This window comes from Sander vitreus, chromosome 11 (assembly GCF_031162955.1).
Source record: "Sander vitreus isolate 19-12246 chromosome 11, sanVit1, whole genome shotgun sequence".
Taxonomy (NCBI): domain Eukaryota; kingdom Metazoa; phylum Chordata; class Actinopteri; order Perciformes; family Percidae; genus Sander; species Sander vitreus.
Window position 1 is genome coordinate 31,356,696 of NC_135865.1, and position 15,419 is coordinate 31,372,114.

Genomic DNA, 15,419 nt, shown 5'->3' on the forward strand with positions numbered 1-15,419 from the left:
TGGACACTGCTCCAGCTTTATGTTTATATGTTTTTATGTTGATGTGCTATTGTTTTTAATTGATTTTATTTTATTGGTATATTTAACCTATTCTTGACTCTAGATTTCATTATTTAATATCTACATTTCTGCCTGAGAAATGACACCCTGATATAGTTCTGTGATCTGTGAAACAGTTCTGTAAGTCACTATTAAAACAAAGAAAACAATCTGAAGTTGTTGTTTTTAAGTTATATCTATATATCATGATTTTACCGGTCCGGCCCACTTGAGAATAGATTTTCCTCCATGTGGCCCCTGAAATAAAATTAGTTTGACACCCCTGCTCTAGCCTCTTCAGAAATTTTCCTGTTGGCAGTCATGAAAAATGACAGATATGTGTCTTTATGTAAACCTCTGCAATATCCAACTATCATGAGTAAAAAATACTATTAGAATTGTCTAAAACTTTTCCTGTTTGAGTTTATTTGATGTACTTCTTTTTTGACTGAAAATTAATTTTACCAAAACTGTACGTTTAATAATGTTGTTACAACTAGTAATATAATCTCTTTTTAACCCGATCATGTATGGACTAAAAATGAAAGAACTTTTTTAACAACTCAAGAGGTTGTTGCAAAATATCCATCCATCCATCCATCCATCTTCATCCGCTTATCCGGGGTTGGGTCGCGGGGGTAGCAGCTCCAGCAGGGGACCCCAAACTTCCCTTTCCCGGGCCACATTAACCAGCTCCGACTGGGGGATCCCGAGGCGTTCCCAGGCCAGGTTAGAGATATAATCCCTCCACCTAGTCCTGGGTCTCCCCCGAGGCCTCCTCCCAGCTGGACGTGCCTGGAACACCTCCCTAGGGAGGCGCCCAGGGGGCATCCTTACCAAATGCCCGAACCACCTCAACTGGCTCCTTTCGACGCAAAGGAGCAGCGGCTCTACTCCGAGCTCCTCACGGATGACTGAGCTTCTCACCCTATCTCTAAGGGAGACGCCAGCTACCCTCCTGAGGAAACCCATTTCGGCCACTTGTACCCTGGATCTTGTTCTTTCGGTCATGACCCAGCCTTCATGACCATAGGTGAGGGTAGGAACAAAAACTGACCGGTAGATTGAGAGCTTTGCCTTCTGGCTCAGCTCTCTTTTCGTCACAACGGTGCGATAAATTGAATGTAATACCGCACCTGCTGTGCCGATTCTCCGACCAATCTCCCTGCTCCATTGTCCCCTCACTCGCGAACAAGACCCCAAGGTACTTGAACTCCTTCACTTGGGGTAAGGACTCATTCCCTACCTGGAGAAGGCACTCCATTGGTTTCCTGCTGAGAACCATGGCCTCTGATTTAGAGGTGCTGATCCTCATCCCATCCGCTTCACACTCGGCTGCGAACCGATCCAGTGAGTGCTGAAGGTCACAGGCCGATGATGCCATCAGGACCACATCATCTGCAAAAAGCAGCGATGAGATCCCCAGCCCACCGAACTGCAACCCCTCTCCACCCCGACTACGCCTCGATATCCTGTCCATAAATACTACAAACAGGATTGGTGACAAAGCGCAGCCCTGGCAGAGGCCAACTCTCACCTGAAATGACTTACTGCCGAGAACCCGGACACAGCTCTCGCTTTGGTCATAAAGAGATTGGATGGCCCTGAGAAGGGACCCCCTCACCCCATACTCCCGCAGCACCTCCCACAGTATCTCCCGGGGTACCCGGTCATACGCCTTCTCCAGATCCACAAAACACATGTAGACTGGTTGGGCATACTCCCAGGCTCCCTCCAGGATCCTTGCGAGAGTAAAGATCTGGTCCGTTGTTCCACGACCAGGACGGAATCCGCATTGTTCCTCTTCAACCTGAGATTCGACTATCGACCGAACCCTCCTTTCCAGCACCTTGGAGTAGACTTTACCGGGGAGGCTGAGAAGTGTGATACCCTGTAATTGGCACACACCCTGGTCTGCCACTCTGCACCGTCCCAGACTTTCACGCAATGTTGAGTGTCAAACAAGCAACCCCTCCACCCAGAGCTTTAAGCATTTCTGATGGATCTATCAATTCCCCGGGGGCTTTGCCACTATGGGTGTTTAACTACCTCAGCAACCTCCACCAGGGAAATTGACGCCAATCCCCCCTCATCCTCCAGCTCTGCCTCTACCATAGAGGGCGTATTAGTCGTATTTAGGAGTTCCTCAAAGTGCTCCTTCCACCGCCCTATTACCTCCTCAGTTGAGGTCAACAGCGTCCCATCCTTACTGTACACAGCTTGGATGGTTTTCCGCTTCCCCCTCCTGAGGTGGCGAACGGTTTTCCAGAAGTACCTTGGTGCCGAAAGTCCTTCTCCATGTCTTCTCCGAACTTCTCCCACACACGCTGCTTTGCCTCTTTCACGGCAGAGGCTGCAGCCCTTCGGGCCCTTCGGTACCTTGCAACTGCCTCTGGAGTCGTCTGGGATAACATATCCCGGAAAAACTCCTTCTTCAGTCGGACAGCTTCCCTGACCACTGGTGTCCACCACGGTGTTCGTGGGTTACCGCCACTTGAGGCACCTAAGACCCTAAGACCACAGCTCCTCACCGCAGCTTCAGCAATGGAAACTTTGAACATTGTCCACTCGGGTTCAATGCCCCCAGCCTCCACAGGGATGCACGAAAAGCTCCGCCGGAGGTGTGAGTTGAAAGTCTGTCGGACAGGGGCCTCCTCCAGACGTTCCCAATTTACCCGCACTACCCGTTTGGGCTTACCAGGTCTGTCCAGAGTCTTCCCCCACCCCCTGACCCAACTCACCACCAGATGGTGATTGGTTGACAGCTCCCTCTCTTCACCCGAGTGTCCAAAACATATGGCCTCAGATCAGATGAAACAATTATAAAATCGATCATTGACCTTTGGCCTAGGGTGCTCTGGTACCAAGTACACTTATGAGCATCCCTATGTTCGAACATGGTGTTCGTTATAGACAATCCATGACTAGCACAGAAGTCCAACAACAAACAACCACTCTGGTTTAGATCAGGGAGGCCGTTCCTCCCAATCACGCCTCTCCATGTGTCTCCATCATTACCCACGTGTGCGTTGAAGTCCCCCAGCAGAACTATGGAGTCCCCAACTGGAGCCCCATGCAGGACTCCACTCAAGGTCTCCAAGAAGGCCGAATACTCTGAACTCTTGTTTGGTGCATATGCACAAACAACAGTCAGAGTTTTCGGGAGGCGACCCTCTCGTCCACCGGGTTAAACTCCAACGTACCGGCGCTCAGCCGGGGGCTTGTGAGTATCCCCACACCCGCCCGGCGCCTCACACCCTGGGCAACTCCGGAGAAGAAAAGAGTCCAACCCCTATCCAGGAGTATGGTTCCAGAACCAAGACTGTGCGTAGAGGTAAGCCCCACCAGATCTAACCGGTAGCGCTCCACCTCCCGCACAAGTTCCGGCTCCTTCCCCCACAGAGAGGTGACATTCCACGTCCCCAGAGCCAGCCTCTGCTGCCCGGGTCTGGTCCGTCGAGGCCCCTGACCTTCACTGCCACCCATGTGGCAGCGCACCCGACCCCAGCGGTTCCTCCCACAGGTGGTGGGCCCATGGGATGGAGGGATGTCCGCCACGTAGCTTTTTCGGGCTGTGCCCGACCGGGCTCCGTGGCAAACTCGGCCACCAGACGCTCGCTGACGAGCCCTCCATCTGGGCCTGGCTCCAGACGGGGGCCCCGGGCTTCCTCCGGGCAGGGTCACTTCATCCCTTCCTCGATTTTTCATAGGATTTTTGAACCATTCTTTGTCTGGCCCCTCACCTGAGACCACTTTGCCTTGGGAGACCCTACCAGGAGCACAAAGCTCCAGACAACACAGCCCTCAGGTTCATAGGGACACACAAACCTCTCCACCACGATAAGGTGATGGTTCCCGGAGAAGTGTTGCAAAATAGTCTGATATATTTACACTGATAACTGTTTTACAGCCATTGTTTTGTAATAATGCAGAGATGTGATTACTGTTAACATTTAGAGACATAGGCGGCGCAAGAAGAGGGGCTTGGGGGTGCTGTAGCTAGCCCTAGGATTCCCATAGCACCCCCTCAGCACCCCCAAGAAATAAATGTGGTTTATTTATAAAAAAATATGTTTTCGTTAATGTGTAAATAACTACAATTTATATTTGATAACGGAATAAATACATTAATAACACAAACTTACAAAACAATTTGTAGGCGAAAAAACATGAAGCAAACACAGGTGATTGTATTCGGCCAATGGGCGCAGCACACATTAAACTTTTGACCTCACTTCCGCAGTAACGTATTCACACAGAAGAACAAGAACACAATATTTGGTAGCCGTTAGAATTAGCGAAGTGAGTGTAATGTTAGCAATGGATTGTTTTTTAGTCCCTAAACATCGTGTGGAGACTTTATCAAATGAGACTGAGGGATATAGTGAACCTGTCACTAACCGGGACGAAGAAAAGCAGGGTGAAGGAAGCTGGAGACGAGGAAGGGGCGGCCCTGACCGCGGCCGGGATTGCAGCTGAGGATGCTTAACGTTACCCTGCTGTAAATGACATTAGACCAGGGGATCATAAAGCGGGGCCACGTGGGTGAGGAGTCTATTAGGGGCAAAAACTTTACTCTTATCTCTGTCTTGTAGTTGACCATTATAGTGAACATGTTTTTTACAGAACTGTGAATCAACAGATCACTGAATCCAAAGTTATACAGCGCACTGGACATCGGTTTATTTTTAGCCCAGAAAACGTGTTAGAAAAAGGTTCAGCCATTCGCCCTCAGTGGCTTATATTAAGTCACTACAGATATGACTACATTATTTTTACCATGGGTGCAAGTATGAATACTGTGTGAGGATACATGCGTGTGTGTATATGTGCATGGTTGGCTGTGTATGGTATATTTGGCCTGCTGCAAATGTGAGCTATTGTGTGAAGCTGCAGTAATGATTGTGTAAACCCAACTTGTTGGCTGGTATTTGAAATATGTTCGGTGGGCTAATCAGTTTTGTGGTGCTGTTGTATTGGCATCTTTAGTGCAGAAAAAACGCTTGCTTAGTTTTTTCTTCTTTTTTTTTCATTTGTTCGCTTAGTAGCCTAATCCATGGCGGAGGTGGGTGCGTATCTGCGCGCGTGTGTGTAGGCTATGTGTGTCAAGGGAAACTCTAAATTTCAAAGCACCCTCACTGAAATGTCGAGAAACCCCATAGCACCAGCAAAAGATAATCTCTGGCGCAGCCACTGTTTAGAGACTTGTTTGTGAAACATTAATGCATCCTATTCTAGCCCTCACTAACACACCGAGTATCTTTCAGTTCAACAAAACAATGGTAAGTACTGAGAAACTCTCTTCAGTTAAAAAAAAACAAGCTAACATTTTTAAACAGTGTTATCACAATTTTAATAATTAATTTTCTAGTTTGCTTTTGATTAAACACAGCAAATAAGGACAATGTTAACAGTAATAGCATGATCGTCTCTGTTATATTGCAAGTAATCCACAGCAGAACAGACGATAGTGAGACCTTAGCCTCAACTTAACTTTGAGCTTTACTGTTCTTCAACACACACTAGACTAATGCAAACTTAAATGTCTTCCTTATCTTACATAGCATAAACAAAGTCTTCTATCAAATAATAGTATCAATTTACCAGTTATAGCAGGCAACCTAATGTATATCACACTGCTTTACTAACAGTTGTCAGGGTTGGGGACAGAACTCAGGCGCAGACGAGTGGTGGAAAATAATGTTATTTTATTCAGACAGTGAGGGTGAGCTGGCAGTGGGTTACTTACTTACTGGTTATATCTTATTAAAGTGCCCATATTATGAAAAAAAAACTTTTTCTGGGATTTGGGGTGTTCTTTTGTGTCTCTGGTGCTTCCACACGCATACAAACTTTGAAAAAAAATCCATCCATGCTGTTCTAAGTGAGATACGGTTTCTGAATGTGTCCTGCCTTTAGTCTCCGGGTGAGCTGTTCAAAATCGGCACAGCTTGTGACGTCACAAGCCGAAACGAGCTAGCTAACCACAACCGTTAGCTCGTAGTATTAGCGCATGCTAACTCTAGCATGCGACCTCGTTCTCAATAGTAAAGCACTGCTACAACACACACAAGTTCACCATAATCTACAAAAGAACTGCTACTACTGTGCGCCCTCATTTAGAAGTCTCCCAGCTAATCCTGCCTTGTAACTGACCGAAGTTGGAGAAACAGCCTTTCTTTTACTGTCTATGGAGCTAGTTAGCTGACATGATCTACATCTGAGCTACTGTGCATGTGCAATCAAAGATAGTACAGAAGATGTAGAAGAAAAGAAGTCTCACTCTGTAGCTAAAACAGAGACCAGGTGGAAAGAGGATCTGCAGCAGTGAGAGAGAGCTGTGCAGTACAACAAAAATATGGTGTTTTTTGAAAATTAAACTATGTAAACCTATTCTAGTACAACCTTAAAATACAATTATGAACCTGAAAATAAGCATAATATGGGCACTTTAATAAATGTTTGCATATCTGCAACGGAGTCTCTCCTGATTGAAATGCTGTTACTCACTTCTTTGACTCTTGGGAAAAAAAACATACTGAAGCATTTACAACTTTTTATATTCAGTCAAATGTTGTTGATCCCCATTTTCACATAAAACTTTCAGTTTCTTGATAGCTGGCTGTGCTCTGTTTTGCGTTCATATGACTCATCTTCCATACAACATAGAACCCATGCTATACACTTTTGGAAAGGGAATATGATTGATTACTTTTATCATGATTGCGGTGTTGATAGCCAATGAGTGCTTGCGTAGCGACATGACAGAGGCATGAAAGGTGCAGGTGTGGCTACAGTAAGATTTGATAAGGCAGTGGTTGATATGTTATTGAGGGGCATGAATGTCGTTATGCCACAAATACTGTATATCATAAATATTTTAAATTAACAGCCTTTAATTTATTGTAAAAATAAACTACTTAAACAACTGTTCTCTCTATCAAATTATTATTTTATCATTATCATTCCATCAAGCTACCTGCCCTTCAGGGTCTTTAAACGACAACAGCCATTTCAAAGCTGCAGTGTGGATAATGAAGTTAACAAGTGGTGTTGTAATTGATGGCTGGCGTCCACTACTGCTAGTTTCTCCAGTAGCTCTTTGCATCAAGTACTAGTACAGTGCCCATTCAGAATGTGCCTGTTCAGAATGTGCAGATTGCTTGGCCTCCGGTATTGCTGCTTTAAGATTTCTGGAGATCTGCTATGAGTCGTTGAGTTTGCCGTTACGGGCTTTACCAAACCGGATGCTTTGTCCATTACTGTAATATTAAGGGTCTATGTGTAAAATATGTGAGTAGTAGTTATAATACCCCCACATTTGCGCGTGCCCATCATACACGGGCCCACAGGGTTGGGGACGATTCGGCGAGCAGGGGAAGCTGCGCGCGCATCATGTGCGTCATCATCGCGGTGCATCATCATCGCGGTGTATCGTCATCGCGGTGTGTCGTCATCGCGGTGTGTCGTCATCGCGGCCGTATCTGCTTGCACCTCTCACTGGTGTATCTGTGTGCGCACATCTCGTGCGTGGTGAGGACGTCGTCGCGGGAGGGCGTACCTGCGTAGGGGGGGGGCGTGTGATGGTACATTATTTAGATGTGTGAAGGTGTTACAAACGTGGTGTTGGACCTATGATTAACGGCTAAAAAGATAGGGGTAGGTTTATGTAGGCAATTCGTCATAAAGGGTGTGGTTTATGTGCTTTAAAAACCTGTGTTTCATGCAATCTGGTCACTGTTTTTTAGCTAGTTAGCTAGTTAATTCATAAATTAATCATTTTTGTTGCATGTATGTTTATCTAGTTTGCTTCATTAGGTAATTCCACAAGGAGTAATGTTGCTGTGAGATTTGATGATACACTTATTGAGCAAGGTAAAAACATTGATATAGTACAATCCATTTCAGTATAATTTGATTGTGTGGCTATGGTTGTACTTTCATGCATTTTCTTGTGTTTTTCATTAAAAAAAAGTTGTGGAGGCTCCATTGACGGATCAAATACCCCGTTTCTTAAATCAACCTGGGTATCTATTGGGAAATATAAAGCTTCATCATCCTGAGCGCAATAAGAAAGTTGAAAACAGGTATTTTGGTGGCCCGATTAGCTATTCCAGCATGTAAACTTATTACTGTTTAAATTTATCCATGTGTTTTTTTTAGTTAGCTAATATTCTAATCGTTGTTTGTGTGCAGGCCGTCTAACCCTCAAGAACAAAGGGTCCGGACGGGGGATAGCATTTCACTAGAACACTGCGCGGAATTCCATTGCAATGAGGAGCAGACAGTTACATCATCAAATAGATATAATGATGTAGGTATTGTGATCAAACCAAACCGGCTACGAAGGAAGTCTAGGAAGAGGACTATTGTGGTGAGTTGGAAAGAAAAAATAGGGATGTTGTATTTAAAAAAAGTTGTTTTCAGACATCGGAGTCAAGCCAGGGAGTTTTCCCACTCAAAAGACCCCGCCCGTTCTTTGTTCAAGCTGATCCACCCTTGATCGTGATATTAAAGGGACATAACACCGGTTTAGAGGTATGAGCTCTTTTGCATCTAACAGAAGGTATTTAGCCATTGTGTTGAAAATCTTTTTATCTATGTATATTGTTAAAAACTGTTCTTTCTCTCAGTTACAGACGACAAACTCAGTAACACCTTTGCTGAGCCAGCATCCGTTGGCTGCGGGGGTGGTCACACCTGAGGTCAAAGTGTTACATTCCCCACAGCGTGGCTCTGTTGACTGTAGACAAAACCTTTGTTCTATACAGAGGGGGAAGGCGTTAGAGACCCCAGAGAGAGCTGATGAGAACCAGACAGCAGACACCTTTTTACATCGGAGAGAGGTGTTAAATAGCCAAGACATCAATGTGTTGAATACGTCCCCCTGTATCCATCAAAGGCCAACAACAGAGGTATGTGGATGATAGGAAGGAAGTCTGGACATGTTTGATGATTGAGGAGGTGGGGTTGCTGTTGGGTATGTGCGGTGGTTGGGTGAAGGGCTGTGTGTGTGTGTGTGTGTGTGTGTGTGTGTTGCATTATTTAACCATATATGTCATTAACCCTCCCAGATAATCCTTGCCGGAGTAGAAGAACAAGAACAAGAGGAGGATCTGAAGACCCACTTCTATTGGAGGCATCGCATGCATTGTTCCCCCAGAATCAGGACGAATGGCTGTGGGATCACGATAATGACGTAGGTGATTTAAACTGTTGTGCGAGCCTATTTGAATACATCTGTAGACTGGAGAATGAGAGCATTAAAGACAACTGTATACCAGACACACCCGCCATACATAAGCAACTTGATTCATTCAGATCCACTGTAACTGCGTCAGATAAACGGTGTGACAAGGTTGCCAACCCCGTAAATAGATTAGATGTTGATAATCAACCAGAGCATAGATATATCACTAAGAATCTTTTTGATCCATGTGTAGCCGTAGGAGTGTCCAAGTACTGCGCTGAAACTTCACTCCGACAGCCTTCGGCAGATGCGCGTTATGAACAATTAAAATCCAAAATAGATAGTCTTATGAATAAAGTAGAGGCCTTACAAACTGCTAGTACACAAGTGCTTGACATAGTCGCAGCACTCGGGACAGCGTTAACCAGCCAGGGGAGATCACTTGAAGCGGCCAAGGAGCGTCAACTACATAAAGCGTTCGCTCTTAATAAAGTGTTTGCACCTGTGATATCAATATTTCAAAAAAACAGGACAAAGAAGTAATAAATCAGTCAACAAAGTGTGTAAAATATATTTAAAAAAAACAAACAGATTAAATTCAAAATGGCTCCACCTTGCAAAAAAAAAACAAATCGGAGCAAATACAAGTGTGTGATGACAATAGCGATGAAGATACAGATTTGGTGTGTGAAGAAGACTATATCACTGCAGGGTGCACTCATGATGCGTATATACGATTGTGTGAGAAAGAGAGAAAAATATTCGAGGCTATAGTGAGTTAAGTGATGATAACGATAGCATGACTACAATACAAGAACCAGTCATTCTTGACACTTCTCCGCTGTCAATTCCAATTCATGCACCAGAATATCCCTATAATATTCGCCCCAGCATTGTCGAAGTCCCCTCAATCGTATATCAAGAATGCTCTAGACCACCCCGTTTTGAGAGGGGTCACTCATCAAAACGTATCCGTACAGAGGGCTGTATCGAACCTCAGCCGTCGACAAGTGAATTCGTGATACTCCCAAATAATCCTCAGGCGACAGTACAGTGTGGAGAGGGCAGAGTATCCAGTGTGGTATCTACAATAGCATCCAGAGAGATTCCTTTTTTTAATGCAACAGAGTTCCGCCAAGATGTTGATCTGCGAAATATCGATTTGTCCAATATTGACAGCGTACCAGAACAAGTACACAGTACTCTATCAGGGTTAATTGATAGGGCCTTAGACACTGCAACACAGGACAGTGTTTTAAATGTAGAGCTGAGGGGTGCTGCTTTAGCTGCCCCTATCCAAACAGTGCTGACCTCAAATGATGAATATAGTGCAGATGCATTTCTGGAAGAAATTTCAAATGCTATGCAAAGTAACGACACCTCATTGACTGATGATTCTTTAGAATTCATTGTGACAATAACACGCAATATGTCGGGTGGGTGTGGTCGATGAAAACTGGGGAGTGTATGCTACGATGAAAAACTCTCTGCAAAAGGTAATGCGCTATATAACCCAATGAATAGAGATGACAATGAGAATCTATGCTTCACTCTCTGTCTGGCTCATTATAGACGCGAGGATGACTAAAAGTGAGAAGATAGATTATGCAAAGCAGCTACACAGGGACCTGGGGTTTGAATGTACACATAAGGTATCGTTCTCCGATGTTGACAGATTTCAGAAACATTTCAATATGAAAATTGTAATATTCCATCATGCGGCCAGTCGTAAAAAAACACAATCTTCAAAACACATGATGAACAGCATGTGAAAACAGCATTGCTGTATTTACATAGTGATCATTTCTATCTCATTGTAAACAAAACTTCCTTTTTTGACACTACGTATGTGTTCGATGCGTGCTACATAGCCTACGACAACCCACTGGACCACCGCTTTAGTCTGATGTGTAATGTATGTCTCATGCCTTGTATACCGGGGAAAACTATTAGGTGCGCCGATTGTAAACGCATATGTAAGTCAAAGCAATGCTTTGACCGGCATAAAATACCTGGTGTGAAACAGGCTCAAATATTGCGATGCACCTGACTTACCGCGCAATGAAAAAATCATACGTTTGTAGACTGCCGAAATGCCCCCATTGTGGAGAGCATGTAGTTGACGCAACGCACAAGTGCTATATACAGCCCAGCAAAATCACAGAAAGTAACGATAAATACATCTTTTACAAAAAAAACACATGGTGAGTTACTCAGAGTGTTCCATGACAGAGTGTCAGCGCTAGAGACTGTTTATGGGCTAAGGGTTGTGGTGAAGTGGGAATGTGAATGGAACAGCGAGGTGTGCAATGATCCAGATGTTAAGGGTTTCATGTCAACATATGAAAAGCAAGAACGTCTCAACCCTCAAGAAGCCCTCTTTGGCTGCCGAATGAATGCATTGAAGTTGTATCACAAGGCAGAAGGTGATGAGAAAATCAGATACTATAACTTTACAAGTTTGTACCCAATGGTACAGTCACAAAGAGACTACCCCATCGGTCACCCTCAAATAATCCACAGTGATGTGAGTGTCCAAAGCTATCAAAGAACAAGCCCTGTTTGTTTTCAGTAAGGTATATAGCCAGCCAATGTTGACCCGGTTTATCACTTGTGTCCGTGTTTACCACTAACATTGCGGGTAGTTTATCAATGATGGTTTTTGGCAGTTGATCACAGGGCATGACACCTAAGAAATTTATTTCCTCATTCATTCTTTTTCTAAGCACACTGGTCAGTTCTATTGTATTCATACTAATAATGATCCAATAGGACTTGTCGACGGTTAGATATCTCGATTGCAGAATCAAAAATAGAATAACAGATCAGGGTCACCGTCCGTGGGAGCGGGTTCCAAAAGCGTACTTCAAGTCTCACATTGCCTGTCTTAATCAGTGATACATTTCCTCTCCTGCCACCATCGGGTTCCAAATTGAAACAGAACAATGTGTAACCATCACCAAAATCTGATCGTGTTATGGCTAATGATCTGTCCTTCAAATGATGCCCTGTTGATTCCACCATCTGATAATATTTGCGACAATATTGTCCTCTTTGAAAATGTGGTTGAAAAGGTCGGGCAGGATGAGGTTGTCCGTCAGCGTATAGGCCTATAAACCGGTGTATGATTCATTATCAACGAAAGCTATAACTACGAATTTAGGTATCTGCCCTATGAATAAATTCTCTTGGTTACACACTCTCGTACCTGTCGGTATGGAGAATGTTTTTATGGCTACTCTGTCAATAGAATATTTTGCATTTGTGTGTTGTAGAGCTCTACTATGGGCTAGTCTCACAGTCGGAGTCACTGATATCTTCTTTACAAACAGATTGGCAGACATTATTTTCACAGTGAATTGAACATTTCCTGGGGTCATTAGGGCAAAGTCATCTTTTGACCGGATGAATTTAAGTAAAATGTCCACACCATTTAGCAGCAGTTTTTCTTGAAAAAACAAGTCAGCATGTACTGGCGATATTAATTCCACAATACGACTTTCACCAGTGTAGGCCCCTCATTGCTCTAACTCCAAATTATCGGCTGTAATAGATGTATCATCCATTTTTCTACCCGTGTCTTTACAGAATAGTCCAGTGCTGAACTGTGTATCTAGTGTACCTTGTCCATAGTTTAGCAAGCATTCAATAATTCCTCTATATGGGTACGTATTTGCATTATATCTACTTGGGAAAAAAGACTGCATCCAGGGTAGTTTATAAACCCCACATCAGCTGCATTAGCCAGCAATGTGCCGTCAGGATTTGTAATCCTTACACGTGTGTACAGATATGAATCGTTAAGATGGAGGTAGTCTTCTCCACTAGCTGATATGAAAAATTCTATAGGTCCACTCTCTGTTAGAGTGGACATGGGCGGTATTTCTAGGAAAGTTGATTTTTCAATAGATGTCTGAGTGTACGGTAAACAGGTCCAATTCTGTCTTCACACACTCTTCCGACTGATTATGAATGAACGCCATGATTACTTCCTAAGATTAATTTAGAATATGTCTTTTGCTAAGACCAGAGAGCGTCAGGTTGGAGCTCTGCGTCTTCTGGAAGCTGTCTTCTTTTTGATGACTCTTCGTTTTTGGGTGTGGTTTTACATTTTCTAGATACAGCCTGGTCACGCCCACATCCTGAGGGATTTCTTCTCAACGGTTTGCGACTGTACACCATGAGACCATTTCCCTGCTGTCTGCTTGCTATGGTATTTTGAACATTAGACACAACGTCCCCAATAATACCCGTGGCAGCAGTTTTCAGTTGCGGTTTAGCTAGATTAAACCCCTTTTTTAAAAGGGGGACAGCCATACGGAACAGATTTCTGAACAAGCCTCCTAAACCATTCCCATATTGCATACTGGAACCTATGTAGCCAGGGAGTTCTCCACCTGCCTGGTTCATATAGTGGGCTGTATATCTCCCATCATCTGAGGTGTATGCTTTGCACATCATTTTAATGCTGCTTCACGGGTCTAAAATGTAGTTTGACAATGACTTTTCCGTATGAGAAGGGAATGTGTTTGATCTGATCATCACGTAAATCTATTTGAATGTCCGTAATAGTTGAGCGTGACAGCGATGTGTAATGAGTATCGTAACTCATAGTGGGCATGCAACGGCTCTCATCAAAGATATTTATACACAGGAGTAGTGGGACATGGCTATCACCGACTAATTGGTAGTCCACTATGTCGCTATAAATAAATATATTATAGCAACCCGCATGGATGTCTGCAGGTCTGGGGGCTACACATTTAACACGTGGGTTGGACTCTATTTTGAACACAGTGTCTGGAATGAACCCAAGAATCTCAGCCACACAGCCTGTAAATGCTAAATGATACCCCACACCGCTGGTAAAGTAAACCTTGTTTTTAATATTGTTGTAGCTCATGGTTATGTCAGTTGCCCCTATACTAGACATGCATCTCATATTATACTCTTTAACAATGCTAGCCACTGAATTATAACAACCGACCGCTAGTTCTATTCTATATGTATGTTTAGTTTTTGTGTCAAAAATTTCAACCTCAGCATCATCTGTGGTAAAATTATTCCATATCCTGGGGTAGTGTATCTCTATGAGGCTTACCTCGTAGGGCTGCTGGAATATTAACGGTTTTGCCAATTTTGTTCTGAACTGCCATATTTTATTGTTCAGATAAACTAGGGCTGAGGCATTGCTGGGAGAGCGTAACAAAAAAAACGTTCTCATTCATTATACCTACACCTTTCACTACCGAATCAGAATGACTAGTTTAAGTGTTTGTCATGCTAGCTTTATCTCACATCAACTATGTCTTTTTCAGCGACCCATGAATTGAATGTATCAGGCCACCCTAACCATTTCACCAGGACTAGAATTTTATGACCTACTTTCTTGCTATCAACAGTTACGGGTTGTAACTCTGCCTCATGAAATGTTCCAGTCAATGACTCCCCATCAGTGTCTTTTAACATATAAACAGGGGGTGTCCTTCCAACACATTTAGCTACTGTAAAAAATTCATCTGTAAAACTTTGCTGATAACCTTTCCTAAATACACCCCTATGTTTTGACAACGTGACAGTATCGCCCTGCTGAAATTTAAAAGTTTCAGTTTGTATAGATTGTTAAAGACTGTTTTCTCATTGTCTTTATTCACTGCAGACAGTGCCATTTTTATTGACCTATGGCGTGAATCGTTGTAAGCACTCACCAGATCTTGCACAACATCAATATATCTACGTGCGTTAACAGCTGTTAAATATCTCCACATACGCGTCTTAAAAGATTGATTGACACGCTCCACTACACTTGCCTTTGTCTCGTTTGATGTAGAGAAATTATGTATTTTATATTGAGTCATCAATCTTTGAAAAACCTTATTATAGAACTCTTTTCCCTCGTCTGTTTGAAGTTTCATAGGCACCCTCCCCTGACACAATATTTCTTTAAAGGCACTTGTGACGGTGGGGCCAGATTTATCTTTAAGACATCTGACCCATGCATAGTTAGAGAGCACATCGATACATGTTAATATATACCGAACATTGTCGTTTTCTGCAGAATATTCAGACATATCAACCAGATTGGCTTGAAACTGTTTATCAATACTATTAACTAAAACTGTGTTCCTGGGGAAATGTCTCAACGCAGGCGCATGTAGAGTATACGCGTCCTGACGCAACAGAAACTTTT